At 26.5% G+C, this 20,167-nt stretch overlaps 1 long non-coding RNA gene and 1 pseudogene across 2 annotated transcripts; both read right to left on the reverse strand.

Moving 5' to 3' along the window:
- Positions 1-8,244: 8,244 nt before the first annotated feature.
- Positions 8,245-10,898, reverse strand: LOC111292484 (AAA-ATPase ASD, mitochondrial pseudogene; annotated as a pseudogene). Its single transcript, XR_016345985.1, has one exon. The product of XR_016345985.1 is annotated as an AAA-ATPase ASD, mitochondrial pseudogene (transcript).
- Positions 10,899-17,152: 6,254 nt separating this feature from the next.
- Positions 17,153-18,397, reverse strand: LOC149516617 (uncharacterized). Its single transcript, XR_016345986.1, has 2 exons — positions 17,862-18,397; positions 17,153-17,716 (listed from the first exon to the last, which is right to left on the reverse strand). It is a non-coding gene; the product is annotated as an uncharacterized LOC149516617 (long non-coding RNA).
- Positions 18,398-20,167: the final 1,770 nt, after the last annotated feature.

Here is a 20,167-nt window from a genome sequence, read left to right on the forward strand (position 1 = left end):
ATTTGCGATTGTCAGTAGTGTATTCAACGTCGCAAAAGGATTAAAAACTTGTCGGGAAAACCTACATTGGTGTGATGTTTCAATCTATTTGTAAAATTAATTCGTCGATTCTATGTAATTCTAAATTTATAATATTACATATTTTAAAAATTTCAGACACATCATTGATCTTTACAAAAAGTAGAAAAGAAAACTTGAGATTGGAGAAAAATATTATTTGCTAGTAATTAATTCTTGGTTGAAAAAAATGTGATTAAGTGGGCCTTTTTACATGATGAAAAATTATGCTTTTTGCTCATGCATGCTGGATAATGAATAAGCACCGAACTTTTAGCTGAATTTTAAAATTTAAATTGTATAAATTAATTTAATTAAACTTCAAATTTATCATACAATATTTTTATTATTTTATTAACAACATTTTTTTCTTTCATTTTATTGTAGTACTATATCATGATCATATTCTTCACAACTTTCACGAATTTCATACCCAAAGACCAGGTTGGGTTTTGCTTTTTCTTTTATTTTATTTTCTAGATTAGCAGCCAGCTTCTGCAGGCTTTTCAACAAATTAAGATATGTTGCTAGAATTGGTGAAGATAATACCTTCAACTTCCAGGAAGGTGAAGAGGACTCCAAATGTATCTAGAAGTAAAAGAATTTTGTGACAAGAAAATATATATGATTAGAAATGAAAAATATAACTAACATCAAATATCTTAACAATAGAGATATCGATACTTTAAAAATTTAATTTCTAATTCGATCTATTAATTTATATTTTACATGTATATATAAATTCATGACCATTTATATTTTATATTTAAGATTTGATCTATAAATATTTTTATTATACTCAATTACTATTTAAAAGTTTTAAATATAAGATCTTGAACTTCTAGAGTAAAGATTTTAGATCCCAACCTTTCACAAGTACAAAATAAAAAAAAAAATTATCATGATAAATAGGATGTCGAACGATAAATATGGATTGAAATTTTGGATCCTCCAAATTGTACAGTGAAGAAGATGGAAAAAAAGTACTCGAAAATTTAGGAGCATTTAAAGGCTGTGGGGTTTATGTAAATAGTGCCTTTCACCGTATATTTTTGTTGATGGATCAAAAAGAAGCCGCAATAATAGACTTTTCAAAGCTTTATAAAAATGTACTACGTGCATGAAATATCAATTTAAAGAGGTACCAAAGTTTTCAAAGGCAGAAATTTGGGAAGAAGCCAAAATTTTAGTGCTTAATCGGCCCCTTCCCTCCACTACTACTTCCCATGTTCGTCAGAATAAAGTCTGGCATACAGTTTCAGGTATATTAAAATACATATGGACTTGAATCGTTTTGTTGTTTAGTTGTTGATTTTAGCCCCCATTCCCAAGGAAAAGAAGGTCTAGTTTGTTTATATAGTACAAATCCTTAGTTAGAATTATGTATATTTAAAGGTCAAATTAATTGTTTAAATTTAAAAATATTTTTGAACTTTTGAGAGAATTTGAATAAAAGATTAAAATTTATTAAATATGTTTAAATATAATTTTTAGATTCATTAAATTACGAAGTGAATCTTGAACAAAAAAATTAATTTTTGAGCTAGGCCCAACCTAATTTGAATAAAATATATATAATTATATAAATATATATGTAAATTTTTATTTTTGTATTTTATTTCTAAATTTTTTTAATTTTTTATTATATAAATTTAATTTAATGAATGAGTTTAGAATTTATTTTTTTATTTTAAATCAGGTTTGAAAAAATTTTAAAATTAAAAATATCATATCGAATCAAATTTGAATAAATATATAAGTTATTAATATCAAACATAAATCATATGCGATTCATGAACACCTCTAATTACAATTAGGTGAAGATTTTATAATAAAAATTACTACGTAAAAAAAAATTAAAATTTATAAAGATAATTTGGAGATAACAAAGTTATACATCCCTTAATATATCCCTTTAAAACTCCATTTTCTTTTCGTTTTATCTTTTTCAATTAGTTAGGATTATGAAAATAATTATAGCTATAAATTTCGTAGCACTTGTTGATTTAATGATTAAAATTCATGATTGTTTTTAATTTTGTATTTAAATCATTAGATTAATTAATTTTTTTGGTTAAAGGATTAAAAAAATCTTTAAACAAAAATTTAGTACTCATCTAAATCTTTATTATTTATTGTAATTAATTAAGACCTCAAACATTTATTTTCATCAATTGAGTCTTTATTAGATGAAAATTAATTAATTATTAATACTCATTTTCATCTAATCAATGGCTCAATTGAGGTAAAAATAAAAATTTAAGAGTTTAATTATGTGAAATAAATATTTAATAATTCAATTGAATTGAAATTTAAAATTTAATTGATTATAATAAAATATCCTGAATTTAAATAATTATGAAATTTTTGTTAAAATTTTTTTTAATCATTTTACCATTTTTTATCTTTATGCATTTTCACCCTCCTATCAAACAAACCAAAAGGAACTAATAAAACTAGGATTCAACTAAATAATATGATCCATAAATGGCCCAATTCATCTCAACTTATCATATTGAATGTAAACCTGACAATCTAAAATATATGATACAATGATATAACATAAATACGATAAAAATATAAAATAAAAAAATGATATAACTTAAAATTTTTAATAATGATTATATCTAGGTTTAACAAAAATATATATATTTTATATTTTCGTATCGTCATAAATTATGACACGTAATTTTTACATAAAATATAATATAAATATATAAATTTTAATATTTTACACAATATAAATATACAAATCGTCTAATTTAATTAAATGTAATATGAAAAAGAGTAAAATTTAACGATAAAGACGTGCTCCTTAATGGAAGGTCCCCTTTCCTCTCCAAATACCAAACAACATAAATTAGTGTGAAGATTGAAGAGACTGTCATGCCCTATCTTTTGATACAATCAAGAGTAGGAGGATGAGAGAAAAAGTGAACTTTTTTGGAGGGATTTGATTACTTCTCGAATTAAAAGCTAAAAGCAAATAAAATAAATGCAATTAAATAAATAAAGCATATGTCATGTGCATGAATGAATTTTATTAAACTTAGAAACTTGAACAAAATGGATCATTTAAAAAAAAAGAAAATAAATAAAATATTGCAAGACGATAAAATGTATTGGACGAAAAACTCCAAAATCTTTTGACGCTTAACCCCAAAAAAAAAAAAAAAAAAACTTTCTTTCCCTCCAACTTGTTTTGCAGACAAAGTACTTGACCAATAATGATACATATAATTAATTTACTGTTAGGTTTTATATTATTCAACATTTTTAATGTAAATTGAATTTTTTTTTAATAAACAAATAAAAGAAGAAGAAGACAATCTAAGTTAAATTTGGTGTGTTAGTAGGTGGATGGAGTGGGACTAATTATAGGTTCCTTCCTGTAAAGTGCCAACAATATTAATTTTCCAACTTCCACTTCAAGCTCTATATTCTCCGACACTAAGACAAAAGTAAGTAACAGTTCCATGTTATTTGGTTAGGTGATTTTTTTTTTATAAAAAAATATTGTAATTTGAAGATAAAAAAATATTATGTTAAAATTTAAAATTATTAAATATTATATTTTAAAAATAATAAATTAATTAAATTAAATTTAAAAAAAATTTTCTTCAATTTTAAAATACCATTTATTAGTGAATGTGTAATGATAGAAGGATTTAGGTTTAGTATAGTGGACTTCAGTATATAAAAAAAAATATATAGTGGACTTAAGAGTCAATGGACTTTTTTGTTATTATTGAAAATGTCAGGTTTCTAGAGACACCATGGAATTTTCAGCCCAAACTATTGGAAAATAGATTAATGTTGCATCATATCAATAAATTTTTGTAAAGGCTATTTTTGGCTCGACCTAGGCCTAAATTTGACAACTTCTTTATTTGCTTTGGCTAAAACTAAGTGTTTTTTATTTGAATAAATTTTTGAAAATTGTTCTAATATATGTCAATGTAATTTTTTAATTTTATAAATAAAATTAAAAATTAATATATTTTTTATTTTTATTTAATTATTTATTTTAAATATTCTTTAAAGACTATATATTTTAAAAAGTGTGTGTCACCTTATTAATTTTGTGAAATTTAAAATTTTTATTGATAACGAATGAAACAACTTTTTTCTGATACAAATAAGAATTATGCATAAATTATTGAGACAAATATTCATATATTGGCAAAAACATGTTTTATTTAGTTTTTCATTATAAAAATGTTTAACATCTAAATAATTAATTAATTACCAATATATGTTTGGCTTAAGCAGTAAAAAGAATTTACTTCTTTTTCTGTTGTTGGACTCAAATCTGTTCCGAGGTTATGAGAATATAATTTATTATGAATTTATTAGATTCATTATCGATAAGCATATTTGAATCAACTCAAAAAAATATATTGAATAAAACCTAAAAATCCTTTGCTATTAAATAAAAAAATCAATTAATTTTAAGTACTTTACCAAATAGGTACTTTTTTATTGAACTCTTTCACCTAAATTATAGATTTAATCTCTTTTCTTTTTTGTTGTAATTTAAAAAGTAAAAAAAAAATTAAGTGGAAAATGTTTAAACCAGACATGATGGTTTTTATTATTATTATTATTATTGTAATTTGAAAAGTAAAAAAAAAAAAAAAAAAAGAAATTTTAAGTGGAAAATGTGTAGACTAAACATGATGGTTACTTACAAGTTACAACCTAGCAATTTCCTAAATAGATTTTGGCCAAGTCCCCAAATAGAAAAAAAAAAAAAAAACACATGGTATATTTCAGTTTTCTTCTGCTCTAGATTTTTGGGAAGCTTGGCATGAAATTTCAATGATTATGACAGAAAGGGAATTCCATGTCAATTTATTAAATTAACCCTAAATCAATCAATATTTTAAGTGGAAAATGGAGCCAATTCATAGAACTTCTAGAAATACAACAAAACAATTTGGCCTCGTTCAACACCAACATTTCTCTTTAATTCATATCTTTTCCAATTTGACAAGACATCATGAATATTGGTTGATTTTCAAACTTTTTTTTTTGCCCATTGTTGATTTTCTAAGTTGTAAGCCGCCTAATTAATCCATCATTTTTTTGTTGTTGTCGATGTTTTATTGGTACCATATCGATATGTATGTATAAAATTCATACATTTAGGTTTATATTTTGTTTCACTTTTTTTAGTCAATCCATCAATTCATATCAGTCTGTATCGATCATTTTGATTTGTACTTATCATATTGGTTAGTAGAAGATTTTATTTTTATATTTTTAAAAATTTTTTCACTTGTTTTTAATTAATAAAAACAATATAGGCTCATTAAATTACATTATTTAATAATAACTCGATATATTTTTTTAATATTTTTATATTTATTTGGTTTGAAATTTAAAAATTTTAGATATTAAATATTTATAATAATTAAAAACTATGTATAATCGAATTATATTCGTAATATATTTTAAAAATAAAATATTAATTATTCAATTCTTTTTGAAATTTTTTTTTAATACATGACTTTCAAAGAAGAAAGATCGAGGAAAGGGAACTAGATTTTGAGGTAATGGCTGATTCATGGGGCTGACCAGAGCATACATGATTTGTAACCATTGTCTAAAGTCAGAATTAGCCGCCATCTACTTGTCTCCAATAAAATAATCATAATAGCAAGGAAAACAATCTTTTTCATGTAGAATTTGTCAGATAGTTTCGTTTAGGATTTTCTGGAGCATCCTACAAAAAATATATATGTATATATATATATATATTATATATATATATATATATAAATGGTAAGTGAGATTTATGAAATTATTGTGTCTTAATGGGCATGTTAGAATGGGTTAGGCCCATATTTTAATCTTGGATTGGATAGAGACATAAGCATTAATGGTTACTGCACAGAAAACTTAGGCCTAAAATATGAGATCCAAGTAAAATTTTAGGCCCAATTGAACTTGAAATGTCGAGTCAAAAATAGAAATTAAAGAATCAGGATTTTTTTTTAAAGAATTTGGAATTTAATTTTATATTAATTGAAGTGGCATCCAAGATTCAAATTTAGTAGCATTTTTTTCTATCCTCGTACTGTGGCCAATCATGTTGTTTAATAAAACTCAATAAACTTGAATTAAGAGACTAATAGGATTTTTCTATAACATGAAAATAATGTAAAAAAGAATGTTATGATTTAAAATTGATAAAAACAAAAAATGTGTTTCGTATTTGATATGTTTATATAACTTATAATTTTTATATTTTATAAGTGTTTGATATAAATGGGACGCAAATCAAACTATCTCTTTTGCATAGAACTTTAATTCTATCCGTAAAGCTTTTAGAATCATATTTAACTTCCCTTTCACCGGCACAATTTCACTGTTTGTGAAATTATAAAATATTTTTAAATTACTTCAATATGTTGATAATAATTTAAGAATATTTTCATACTTTAAGATTATTCAATGAGAATATTTGTCATACTTTTAAGAGATTTTATCATCGGATTCATTTAATTTTACTTCTAGATATGAATATCTACAAACTAGATTTATAATTAGAAATATCCTTCAATCTATTGGTAAGACTTTCTACTAAAAATTATTTTTTAATACGTTGACAGCATTTTTAAAAAATATTTTTTAAAATAAAATTTATTAAGTCTTACAATAGTTTAATAAGATTTAATTTAAGATTTAAATTCTCCAATAGTTTTATAAGATTGAAAAAAAAAAATTTTTGAAAACCTTTTTTTTATTTCAAAAATATTAATTAAAATAAAAAAACTATCATACAAATAATATCATGTAATAATAATATATCATACAATTATATATAGTCGTACAAAAATAATATAATTATATAAATTATCATGCAATTAATTAATAATCATGCAAAATGAAAATAAAAAGCATCACAAATAATATTACCAAATTTCTTTTTTTTTTCCTTTATTCTTTTTAAATTTAACTACTACTACTACTAATAATAATAATAATAATAATAATAACAACAACAACACATAAAAAAATAAAAAATAAAAATAAAATCAAAACAAAAATAAAAAAAATAAAAAAAACTTATAATCGAGTGAATTTGGAGTGCTAATCTTCATACAGATCGTTGGACTCACACGGGTCATAAGGTTTTCAAAACAACATTCGTTTGACTTAATATAAAAGGTAAAATTTTTTGTTTTTTCTCAAACTTTTCCCCCTCTCTCTAGCTGATTTTTTCTAGCTACTCTCTAAAAAAAAAAAAATGAAGAACCTGGTGACCAGGCTTGTTAAGTTGCACTAGAATCTGGAAAGTTTCACCGAAAAACTGGGTTTTATGCAGAAATCCCATCAAAAAATTTAAAATTTGTCAAAAAATTTTACTGTAAAGTTCAAAGTTCTTCCTATATCCAGAATTTTCCAAAAAATTCTAGAAAAATTAAACAAAATTCCCACAAACACCAAATCACAACTTCTTTGTCTCCTGATTCCGTACTAACCGAATTAAACCCTTACAATTTTCCAAATTCCCAAAATTCTTCAATAAAAGAAGAAAAAAAAAACCTACTGTCAAACAGTATTCTCTCAAACTATGTAACCTTTTTTTTTTCCTTTTTTTCTTTTATGTTTGGTTGATTTCTTATAGGGATTGAATTCCTTACAATTTTGGAAAATGAATCAATTCAACCGACTTAATTTCCCCCCCAAAAATCATGAAATCACTGAATCACAAGTTTCTTTTCGATAAAAATCCCACACATTTATGTTTCTGATTTTTTCTCTTTTTTTTTAACCTTTGACTAAGAATAAAATAATAAAAACTAAAATAAAAAATAAAAAAATAAAACTAAAATTAAATTAAAACTAAAATCGAAATTAAAATTTTCGAACCCGAAATTTGTCAATGGAGGCCATTTTATGGTCAAAGGTCCGATTTTGATTCCAAAGAAACTCCCGACAAAATTGGATATCTATACAAAGTACAAGCCTATAACATAGAACCATCATTGATTAATTTCTGAATAAAAAGTTTTACAAGTTATCATCACAATGTGGCAAAAGCCTATCAAGTTTAAGGTGTAAGTTGTAGCAGAAAATTTTGTGCTACAGACACAGAAGAAACCATCTTTACTCGGATTCACATATCACATAGCTCGACTTGCAGAGATGAGAACATCCAGGAGGAAAATAGGTAAACAACAAATGAAGATCAAAGACTCTAACAGCACTCATTGTCAAGTACTTATAAAGGTACAGTAGCCTGAGAAAACTAGCATCTGTTGGTGCCTTCTGACTAGATAAGATAATAAACAGATGCAGCAGTTAGCTTCCAGTGACACCAGTTACCGAAAAAACTTGAATTTTTTAGTATAAAGGAAACAAAAAAGGAAATGGTAAAAAAAATTAGTAGTGCTTTTATACGTAGCATGAAGGTGACGAGGGATGTTAAGTACGTCGGTTAACACTAATATCTTCCAATATAGCACCGAAAGCAGGTACATATATGTGAAACTTAATGATTTTATAAACTAAATTTGATCTGATAACAACTAGATATAACAGGTACGTCATCATGTGTGGCTATTGAGAGAGAAAAGATTTTGTTGTATTACCTTCTGAATACTTTAATCAAAGCACGATTCCAGAAATTTTGTTTTCTTGCACAAGCATAATTATTAGTTGACTTTGCATTTTATTAGGCCCATAGAAAGAAAGAAAGAAAGAAAGAAGGAAGAGTCATTACAATTTTCTGAAGTGAACACTTCCCTGGATCACAAATTAGCAATACGTGGTATGTCTTTTCCAAGTGCTTCAAAGTTGCATGAGATCAAGACTTGAAAGAATTTGAAATTAGACATAAAAGGAACTTGACGCTAATTCAGATCGAATATGGGGTTAAACAAGGTTGAAATCGAAACTGACTCTGAAACTTCACTTTAGATGGTTAAGTTTGGGGCACCTGAATGTCATCCCATCTCAATTCAATCACAGACATTAGAAGTACCCAAGGTCACTTTTTGGACTAAATATAGACTCAAACTGCATGGTTAATCAAGGCACAGAAGAATCAAATTCAATCTGTACCCACTGCTAACCAGCTTTCTTGATGCCAAGGTTACAGGAATGGTGGATAGATGTGATGAATTACAGCAAAGACATAATATACAAATAGGAAGGAAATTGGTAGGAACCAACTTAATCATTCAGACTAGTAACTACCATTTCTCTACATTATGATATGGTGGAAAATAGGAGCTTAGGAATGAGCAACCTAATGGTTCTTATTATTTCACTGAGGAAATTCAGAACTTAAAAGATGGCCAAATATGTTGCTATTAATCCTACCATTCAAGCAGTTAATGGATGGCTCCATTCTCCTTCACATCTTTTGCTGATATTGTATCTTGCTTGAGATCCCCTTTAACAGATTGTTCCTTTTCTTTCTCTTCTTTCTCCTCAGCTTTCTCTCTTGCTTCCTCCTTTGCAGCTTTAAGGGCTTCAATCAAACTCTTCAAACAAGTCTCTTTCTCGTCATCATAATCTGACTTCAGCATCAAATTCTCAGCAACATCAGCAGGAGTCATATCTGTTTCCTCCAACAGTCTGCTAATTTCTCGGAAAAGTGGATGAGAATCAATGTCCAAACAATTCTTTGCTAGCACCTTGAATGCTTCAAAGCGACAGTAGGACATTTCAATGTGCTTGTCCATTCTTCCTCTCCTTATTAAAGCTGGATCAAGCTTCTCAACATGGTTGGTAGTGAAAACAATGATTCTTTCACCCCCACAAGCAGACCAAAGACCATCAATAAAATTCAAAAGCCCTGATAAAGTTACCTCGCTCTCCTTTTTCCCCTCTTCTTTCGCCTTATTACTAATTGGATCCATCGCTTCTTCATTCTCATCTTTTTTCTTCATTCTTTCTCTTTGGCCTGTAAGATCAAGAGAACAATCAATATCCTCTATTACTATGATAGACTTGTTTGATGTCTCAATCAAAAGCCTTCTGAGCTCTACATTATTCTTAACTGTAGTAAGCTCAAGATCATAAACATCATACTTCAAGAAATTAGCCATGGCAGCAATCATGGTAGATTTTCCAGTTCCTGGCGGACCATAAAGTAGATAACCACGCTTCCAAGCTTTTCCGATCTTTGCATAGTACTCTTTCCCCTTACTAAACTTGATAAGATCCTTCTTGATTTCCTGTTTCTTTTTTTCATCCATTGCCAAAGTATCAAATGTTGCAGGATGCTCAAAAACTACATGTGTCCATCTAGTACTTCTGTAACCATGCCAACTCTGACCTGCACTATCGGAGTAGAGCTTCCGCTGCCTGTTATCTGCTGCAATAGCTTTCCCTTGTTTCAACACATGAATAAGATAAGTCCCAGTGATGAATTCTCGGTCGCGTTTATGGCACTTCAGAATGTAAAACCTCTTATCATCCAAAGCCGGATAAAATGAAAACTGTTGTGTTTTTGAAGTACTTCTACTTGCAGCCCACCAAACCTTGACGCCATTAAACTCATCAGTGATTTCCTCATCATAATCCATGCTAAGGACTAAAGACTGACTATCTTCAACAACATCAGCCTTGAGTCGCTTAGCATAGGCAGAGGACCTGCCACTGAGATAGTTCTGAATTGCTGAAAAGGCTTCACTTCTCTTCATCCTTTCACCACTGAATTCATCAAACGTTACATGAATGTAAGGATACATAAAATTCGACAACTTTTCGATATAGTCCTGAAGTTGAGGAGGGAAGTACTGTCGGAACATGGCATACATGAACATAATGGTTGCTATGGTTGAGCCTAGATTAGACCACATTTCTCCTTTCATCATCATTTTTGCTCTCTCTCTCTCTCTCTCTCTCTCTCTCTCTCTCTCTCTCTCTCTCTCTCTCTATAAGAATTATTGAAATTTTGTAATGTACAAGTGTCAGCTGTTAAATATATATATATATATATTTTGGTAAGAGAGCTGTTAAATATATATATATACATAGGGAAGAGAAGATTGTTTATAACTTGGTGATAAAGTTTACAATTGTTTATAACTTGGTGATAAAGTTTACAACTTTCCCACTATGACTAGCTTCCAACGTCATAGAAGAAACAACAAGGAATCTAATGCAGTCAAGGTCTTTGTCCGTACCTCTTTTTCTTTAATTTTGTAAGCGAGGGAAAAGCTTCTGGTCGGGTGCTGAATAATGATAGTAGGGATAATCGGATCAGTTTTTTTTTTTTTTTGTCGAATTTGAATTAATTTTATGATTTAATTTTATAAGTTTAACAATTAAATATGATGTAATTCGTAAATGTTTAAATTTATAATCGAGTTAATTTAATTCGAAATTAATAAAATATTATTTTTAATATAAATATAAAATTAAATAAATATATAAATATGTATAATTAAATAAATAATAAAAATAATATATATTAAATCAAGTCGAGACAAATTTTCATATAAAATTGGATCTTAATTCTTTTTTAATAATACATAATCCGATTCAATCAAAAACTCGATTTAAAAACAAAATTGAATGCTGTAAAATCATATCAGATCAGAATCTGATAGATACGTGTTGGATTGCCAACGCTAAATGATCGCCAACTTCCCCCTGGGCAAAGGTACCAGTATTAATTCCACCGCCAAAACAAAACAATAAGCCTGGCTGTTTTGCGTCTGATTCTTGGAAATCAGTTTGGAAAAGTATAATGATTCTTGAAGATTGAATCTCAATTTTATATGAAACTATTTTTCGAAAGATAGATGACTTATTTAGATTAAATTCGTACAATAATATCTAATCACAATGTTGTTCGTAAAAAATATATAGTTTGTTCATTTAGGTTATAGTCTGTAAGTGAAAACGGTAAAGAGTCGGTTCGAATCTTCTTTCCATGGTAAAAGAATCCAAGTTGGGATACATGACTTGTAAGAACTCTAACACGTCGGGCAGCTTAAGGATTGGCTCCACGTGATGCAATGAGAATAGATTTAAAATTTTAAAATATGATACGATGATACGATATAAATATTATATAAATATAAAATAAAAAAATATAATTTAAAATTTTAATAAAATTAATTTGAATTTAATAAAATAAAAATATATATTTTATATTTTTATATCGATATAAATTATTATAAGTAATTTTTACATAAAATATAATATAAATGCATACAATTTACTATTTTATGTAATACACATAGATAAATAATCCAATTTAAGTGGAAATGACGTCACAATGTGTGAGGTAAATTTTCCAGAGGTACCAGTAACCTTCGTTATTCAGCAGTTAGCATATTCTTTGAAAAGGGAAAAAAAAAAGAGCTAGAAATATTGCAAAACAATACCAATTCAAATGCAAAAGGGGGAGGAAATACAGTAGTCTAGATGAAATGAACCATTGTCACATGGTTTAAGCCTACTTGATCATAACAAATGTTTGTAGCAAGAAGCTCAAGATTATTATAAGCTCAAACCTTGGATTCTCTGTTTGTTTTATCACTCCTATGGCAAAAAGCAGACACTGTTTAAAGCATTTTATTATTATTATTATTGAAAAGAGCATCACGTTATAGCTTTGATTGGATTAATTGACCTCAACACTAGCGATGGCATCGGATCAGGTTTTACTCGTCCCGAATCTGATTTGATTTTATGTTTTATCAAATTCGATTTCAATTCGATTTGAATTTTTTTAATATTCGAATCCAATTTAATTCGATAATATGTAAATCGTATCCGATTCGATCCGAAATTAATAAAATATTATTTTTTAAAATATAAAATATTATTTTTTAAAAATAAATATTTAAAAATATCATTATATAAATATATATAATTAATTAATTAATTAAAAAATAATTTTTTAATAATATCGGATCGAATAAAATCGAATTTTAGACGTATTCGAACTCGATCCAACCTCGATTGTTACTTAATTTTATTCGATCCACCTTCGACTCAAAACTTAAAATTCAAAAAATAAAATCCGATCCTATAAAATCGGATCGAAACCCGTCGAAAACGGATTTGATTGTCGTCCCTGCTAAATACCTTTACAATTTGATTGGCCTTTTTGAGCAAGACCTTAAACAGTGTTTTGTACTTTTACTTGACTCAAATAGAAGAAAGATTTACTTGGTTGAACACAGATGTATCGGCCAGATAGTGACATTTTCAGCTGTGGAATGTTGTGCAGTGACACGTAAGGAAAAAAATAATAGACCCATCTTTAAGGTTATTTTCAGTTCCAAGTAAGCATGATTAGACAGTGGCATTCGAGACTAAGAGGCAATGGTATACGAAAAATCTCTTAATAAAATATTAAAATTTTAATTTCAATAATTAATGTTTAATCTCTATCAATCTCAAATCATTTATATATAATTATGAACTTCATAGATATAGATAATAATCAGTTTATATATTTTTATAAAATTTTAAATTAAAACATTTATTTTTAAATATATATAATTTTTATTAATTTATTTAAATTTAATTTAAATCAATTAAAATTAAAATTAAAGTTTATATGAAATTCATCTGTTTACAATTTTAAAATTTTAATTCTAAACGTATTAAAAGTGATTGTTAAAATTTTCTTGATAAACATTTTATAAAATTTAATTTACATAATTTTTTATAATTAATATAAAAAATTATTATAAATTATGATTTAATTAAATTTAAAAATTATTTAAAAGCATTTATTAACAAAATTTATTTGATAAATCTTTATTTAATTTTATATTTAATATTTCAATTATTTTGAATTTTGGCTATTCATAATTTCAAGTTAGATTTTAGAGTTTGAAACAGCAACCAATTAAATTAAATCAAGTTTTATCATTTATTTCTATTCATAATGTATTTAATTGTTCACTTATGTGATTGAATAAATTTGACTCAATAATTTGTACATGTTTTTCTTTGTTTAAAAAATTGGATTCAGATTATCCTAAATCCAAATAAAAAAAAGGTATACTTAATTGCTTATAATTGTAATTTCTTTTTAAAAATACTTTTAAAATTAATTAATTAATTCAATCATAAAGATAATAAAAGTAAGAAATTGAAGATGAAGTAAAAAAAAAATTAAATAAAAAACTTTTAAATTGTTACAAAAGATAAATAAGAGATATTAGATTTTGATTAGGTTACTATTTCAATACAAATTTTAATTTTATTCAATCATTTCAAGTTTTAAACAACTACTAAATTGTTATTTTTTAAAATCAATTGAAATTGAGTCAAGTTAGTTTATTTTTATAATTATGTGTATTTTATTATTTTTAATTAAATTAAATTTTAAAATGAGTAAAAAATTTATTTATACTCAATTTGAGTTTAGAATTATTTCAAGTTTAAATTGATTAAATTATGTTATTTTAGCTATACTTTTATGGTACAAGTAATAAATTTCAAAATAAAATGAGAACACAATACAATGAAAGTTTAAATGCAAAAGTGATGGAGATATTAGTGATAATTTTAGAAAAAAATCCTGATACCCAAATTTTGTAGAGATTAAAGGATTTTTTTAAGGATTTTGAAATTCATATTGTAAAAATGTTAATCTAGATCAACGAGTTTATAATCAATTATTTTTTAATCAAGTTAATGTGATATAAGTTGAAGAAAATAATTCAAACATTTCATTTAAAAGAGATCATATCATAATTCAAACTCATTCATAAAGATAACGCAAAGTTAAACATTACTTTGGTTGTTATGACTCTTTATAATATTTTTTTTTCTTTTCAAATAGAGAAGTTGATTGATATCAAAATATTAAAAAAGTCATTTTGAATAACAGCAATAAGAATGAAGAAATAATTAAAAATATATCATCTTCTTGTTTAGTAAAAGAAATTTTTTATAGAGAATGTAAAATATTCTTTACTCTTTCCAAATAGAAAAGTGATTGGTATCAAAATATATATATATATATATATATATATATATAAAAGTTATTTTGAATAATGATAATAAGAATGAAGTAACAATTAAAAAAATACCATGTTTTCTTTAATAGAAAATTTTTTTTATGAAGTGCGAAGGTAATTATTATGAGTGTAATATTTTTTTAAAATTATTGTTTGTTTAATTTTTATAAATTTTAGTTTGTAAATATGTTCTCACTACTTTTATCATATATATATATAACAAAATTTTTTCCCAAAATTGTATGCTTAAAAATAAATTTTGATAGAGCACTAGATTTAATGGAAGGAAATAAAGGCATAAGGGTGGTGGCCATAAATTTTTCAGGAAAAATACTAGGTGCTATGTGTGTGGAGATTCACACATAACCTGCGAAGTATTGTCCATTTTGATCCGAAGGTCTCATGATTTTATCTCATAAAAGATACATCACAAATTTGAATTTAGATCTCTACATATATATAATACTATATTCACACATTCTTTCAATGTGATATTAGAAACATTACAATATCCTCCCGTTAAAGCTTGACATTCTCGTCAAGTCCAATACAAAACACACAAATTCACTGAATCACACCAAATATTGGATAAGCCTAATACAAAGCATACATAGATCACAAGATCAGACTAAACATTGGGATTTTAGAGGTGGCTCTCACTATATAGCACTTAGCTCCCACAAGATTCTAAAGGTGGCTCTTACGATATAACATTTAGCTTCCATTCGACTTGTGACCACTATAATACCATTTATGAATATTCGCACCCAACCTATAAGGTATTATCCATCTAATGATTTTATCTCATAAAAAGTACCTAACAAATTTAGGTTTAAACCTTTATATATATATCATAGCAGATCCTCAAAGTATTTTCATGTAGGATTGAGGGTGTTACAATCCATTAACTTTTAAAGCTTGACATTCCTGTCAAACCAAGTCTAATTATAGGATTAAAATCACACCAGACGTTGAAATTTTAGATATGACTCTCCACTATATAGCACTTAATGAATCCCATGATGTAGTACTTAGTTTCCACCGATTGGTGATCACTCTGATACCATTTGTGGATACCCACCCCTAACTTGTGAGGTATTATTTATTTTAACCTGAAAGTCTCATAATTTTATCACACAAAAAATACCTTACAAGTTTTTTATTTAGATCTTTACATATATATCATGTCATATCTATAAATTCTTCTAATGTGGGATTAAGAAGGTTATAATGTGCAAAAAAATAGATGGTTGCAGAGATCTTACTGCAATTAAAACAATAGCTTTTATCTGAAGCATTGAAATAGGGAATAAAAATAGGTTTCCATAAGGTTGAGATAGAAAGTGATGCATAATGATTTATTAAGTAGCATACTCTTAAAGGGAAGAACTTGTCCTCTGCAGGTCATATAATTGATGAGGTGCAATTGTGGTTGAATAATGTTTTTAGGTGGAAATGCAGGTTTATAAGGTGCGAAGCAAACATGATTTCCCACTTTTTGGCAAAGAAGGGGATAATGAATTTTCTTATGGGATGATAGCTGTATTAGATATTATTAATGAAATTGCTACAAATTACAGAAGTTATATATAAGTAATGAAGTTCTTACTTTCAAAAATAAATAAATAAAATAAATATATAAGATAAAATTTATTACTTTCATTTATGATAGAACTCTTCAAAATTCTTAATCATTTATATAATATTGTACATCACTAACGGGTATGAAAATACATACACTAATAATTCAATCAAATTATCAATAATGCTTATCATAATATGTACTATTTTACTATGAACTATAAACATCCCATTTTATCCGAGATTTTTTGTCAATTGAGATTAATCCAAGCTCAATTGTAGGGATTTTTATTCATTTTATTTTAGATTTTTATTTCATATTTTTTATTTTTATTTTTATGGTCTATCTATTGTATTCTTTTTTCTTTTCTCCATTATTTGATTAATTAATTAACAAAGAAAAAAAAACTGAAAGATCGAGATTAGGCTTGGTGATTATGATGATTGTTATCTAGATGCTAATTAGAATTGAATTGAAACTCTATCAGTATGGTTTTATAAATTATTGTGATTGACAACAATGGATGAAAAAAAAAAGAATTAGAGTAGGAAACACATTAGGAAAATAGAAAAGAAAGATCAGCAAATCCTGACAAATCTCGATAAATCTTTTTATCAAATTTCCATACCCCTTACCTATTGTCACCAACCTAGCCAACATAGACACTCCCAAACCTAACAGCCACTAGTCAAGATCACTACCAATTAAGCTAGGCTCCACCAAAACCAATAATCCACTATATACCTAGCAAAAAATGCAGAAAGAAAGCAACCATTGGCACCTAAAAATTGAGCAAGCCTAGGCAAGCAACAATATTGCCAGACCTACACAAATCCATGCCTTCGATACAACCCAATTCGACCACCACTTGAAACACCATGGCCATCAACTCATCTCTCCCTGCATTCAATTTTTCAACCCCACCTCTCCATAGTTTAACCATGTCCAGCCAACAAGTGCAACATCTCCACCGTCATTGCACGTCACCATCAGTCCAATATTGCCATTACCTTTGACTCCCACATCAATACCAATCCATAGTCACCGACATCCAGTACAGCCACCCACTGTTAAAGTTCAACCACTCGAGCCATCTTCATTTTCGATCGCCACTGGACACCTAAACTCATATTCATACAAATAATCCAAAAAAAAGAAACAGGTGAAAGACTTTCTCCTTAATATTCCTAATTGAGGTCGATCTAACTTGTTTTGGGGCTTCAAAATTGGTGAGACGGTAACTAAGGAAAACGTGAACAACATACCTAGAGGCAGTGGCTTTAGACCAGCAGAGAGGAAGGAAGATCGTGATTTTGATTCGGATCTACACCAATTCTAGGTTTTTCTAGATTTTAGCTAGAACACGTGAAAAAGAAAGCCAAGGCTAGTTTGGTGAAAAGTTCTAAAGCAAATTGGTATTTGGATGATGGCCGAGGAGTAACGGTCAACGGATGTCAGCAACGACGACCAGCGATGGCACCAGAATCTAGAAACCTTTGGGACTTCTGCAGCTATGTACTTTTAAAAACAAAAGTTTTTTTAGAAAAAAGGGCAAAAACTGAAAATCGAATAGTGATAGCAGATCTTTGCGCTTTTATATTTGTGTGAAACGTTATTTTATTTGCTAAAAATTTAGTTGACCTGCTTGTTTTTTAACCCGACCCGTGTTCCATTGCCACCCGAGCCGCTAGCCCATATCTTCAAGTGGAGCTTGGGTCACAAGTCGAACAGTCTCTTTTATGTGAAGCCAAGCTACGATCTTGAGCCGAGCCGTGATTTATTTTAGTATTTCTCTTGTTATTTTGCCTATTATTTATATATTACTTTTTGAGTGAATATTAAAAAATGAAAAAATAAAAAAATAAAAACAAAAAACTACTTTATGAAAAAGTTAAAATTATTAATTTTTCTTAAAAATTAAAAATTAAAAAAATATATTTTTGAGGAAATATTGAAAGTATCAATTTTTCTTAAAAATAAAATTTCAAAAAACATTTTAGGAAAAATTGAAAGTATCAATTTTCCCTGAAAATAAAATTTTCAAATGCTTTAAGGAAATGTTGAAAGTATCAATTTTCATTAAAAATAAAATTTTTAAAAATATTTTAGGAAAAGTTGAAAGTATCATTTTTTTTTTTTAAATAAAGTTGTCAATATATATATATATATTCTTGGAAAAAAATTGAAAGTATCAATTTTTCTTAAGAATAAAACTTTCAAAAACATTTTAAGGAAAGTTAAAAGTATCAATTTTTCTTATATAAAAGCAATGAATGTTTTTTTAAAAAAGAGAGGAAAAGATTTATATCAAAACTTGAATCATTATTCCTCTTTTTTTTTTCTTTTTTTTATTTTAAATAATCTGACGATAGAGCCTCTACAAGTGAAACAGTAATCTTCTTGCATAGACTTGAGGTGAGAGAATTTTTTCAAATTTATGCTAAAAGTATTAGATTTAATTGAGAATAATTTTCAATAATTAATTACTTGGTAAATTTTTAAGGCTTATTGGATAACACAAAATTAAGCTGTTATCATCTTTTGATGGGCGTTGTAAGGGTACTATAACCTTTTTCACACGTAACAATACTCCCGAACCCTATTCTGGTTAGTAGACCTGAACCTATTCTTTTAGAAACCCTTAGACTTAGGTGTTCCTTAAAATGATAGATTCTTTAGGTGACTAATTACACCTAGATAAAAAAAGATTGGTGGTGACTTCTTCAAGTCAATGTCTAGCAATGGATCCCCGGATCTATATGTTATGACATTAACTATAAAATTTACAGAAAATCTTAGAAATATTGACTTAATATATGTTGTATATATTTATTTAATTTAATTTTAGTACTTAATTGGTATAAAAAGTTATGATTTAAGTTATTATTACATGTTGAGCTATGGATAGTAAATTAAAAGCATTTACTCATACTTTTCAAGTCATTTAAGCTTGAACTTTTTCTTTTCTTTTTCTACCTTGCAAATTACATCAGCTACATACATTGTGATTACTTTCTTTTTAGATATACATAAATAAATGATAATATAGTAGTAGATAATTAATAACATAATAATTAATCATTGAATACTTAAATGTAATCAATATAATATAGTAGCAATCATCGATAACTTTGTAATAAATTAATAATAACTTAATCGTAAATTAATGATAATTTAGTAATAAATAATTGATCATTTTTTAGTAAATCATTAATTATATAATAATATATATAATACTTTAATTGTAAATCAATTATAATATAGTTGTAAATGTATAATAACATAATAATAAATCAAGAAAAACTTAACAAAAATAAGTAATAACTTAGTAGTTAATTATTGATAACTTAGTAATAAATCAATGATAACTTAATAATAAATTAGTAATAATTTAATAGTAAATTAGTTTCATTTTAATATTAAATCATCTATAACATAATAATTACTTAGTGATAATGTAATAATAAATCATACATAATTTAATATAAATTAGTAATAATTTACTCAGGAATTATAGATAATTTAGTGGTAAATCGATAATAATTTTATAGTAAATAATAAAAAATTAAGT

Source organism: Durio zibethinus, chromosome 10 (assembly GCF_047325235.1).
Source record: "Durio zibethinus cultivar Kanyao isolate XHJ-2024 chromosome 10, ASM4732523v1, whole genome shotgun sequence".
Taxonomy (NCBI): Eukaryota; Viridiplantae; Streptophyta; class Magnoliopsida; order Malvales; family Malvaceae; genus Durio; species Durio zibethinus.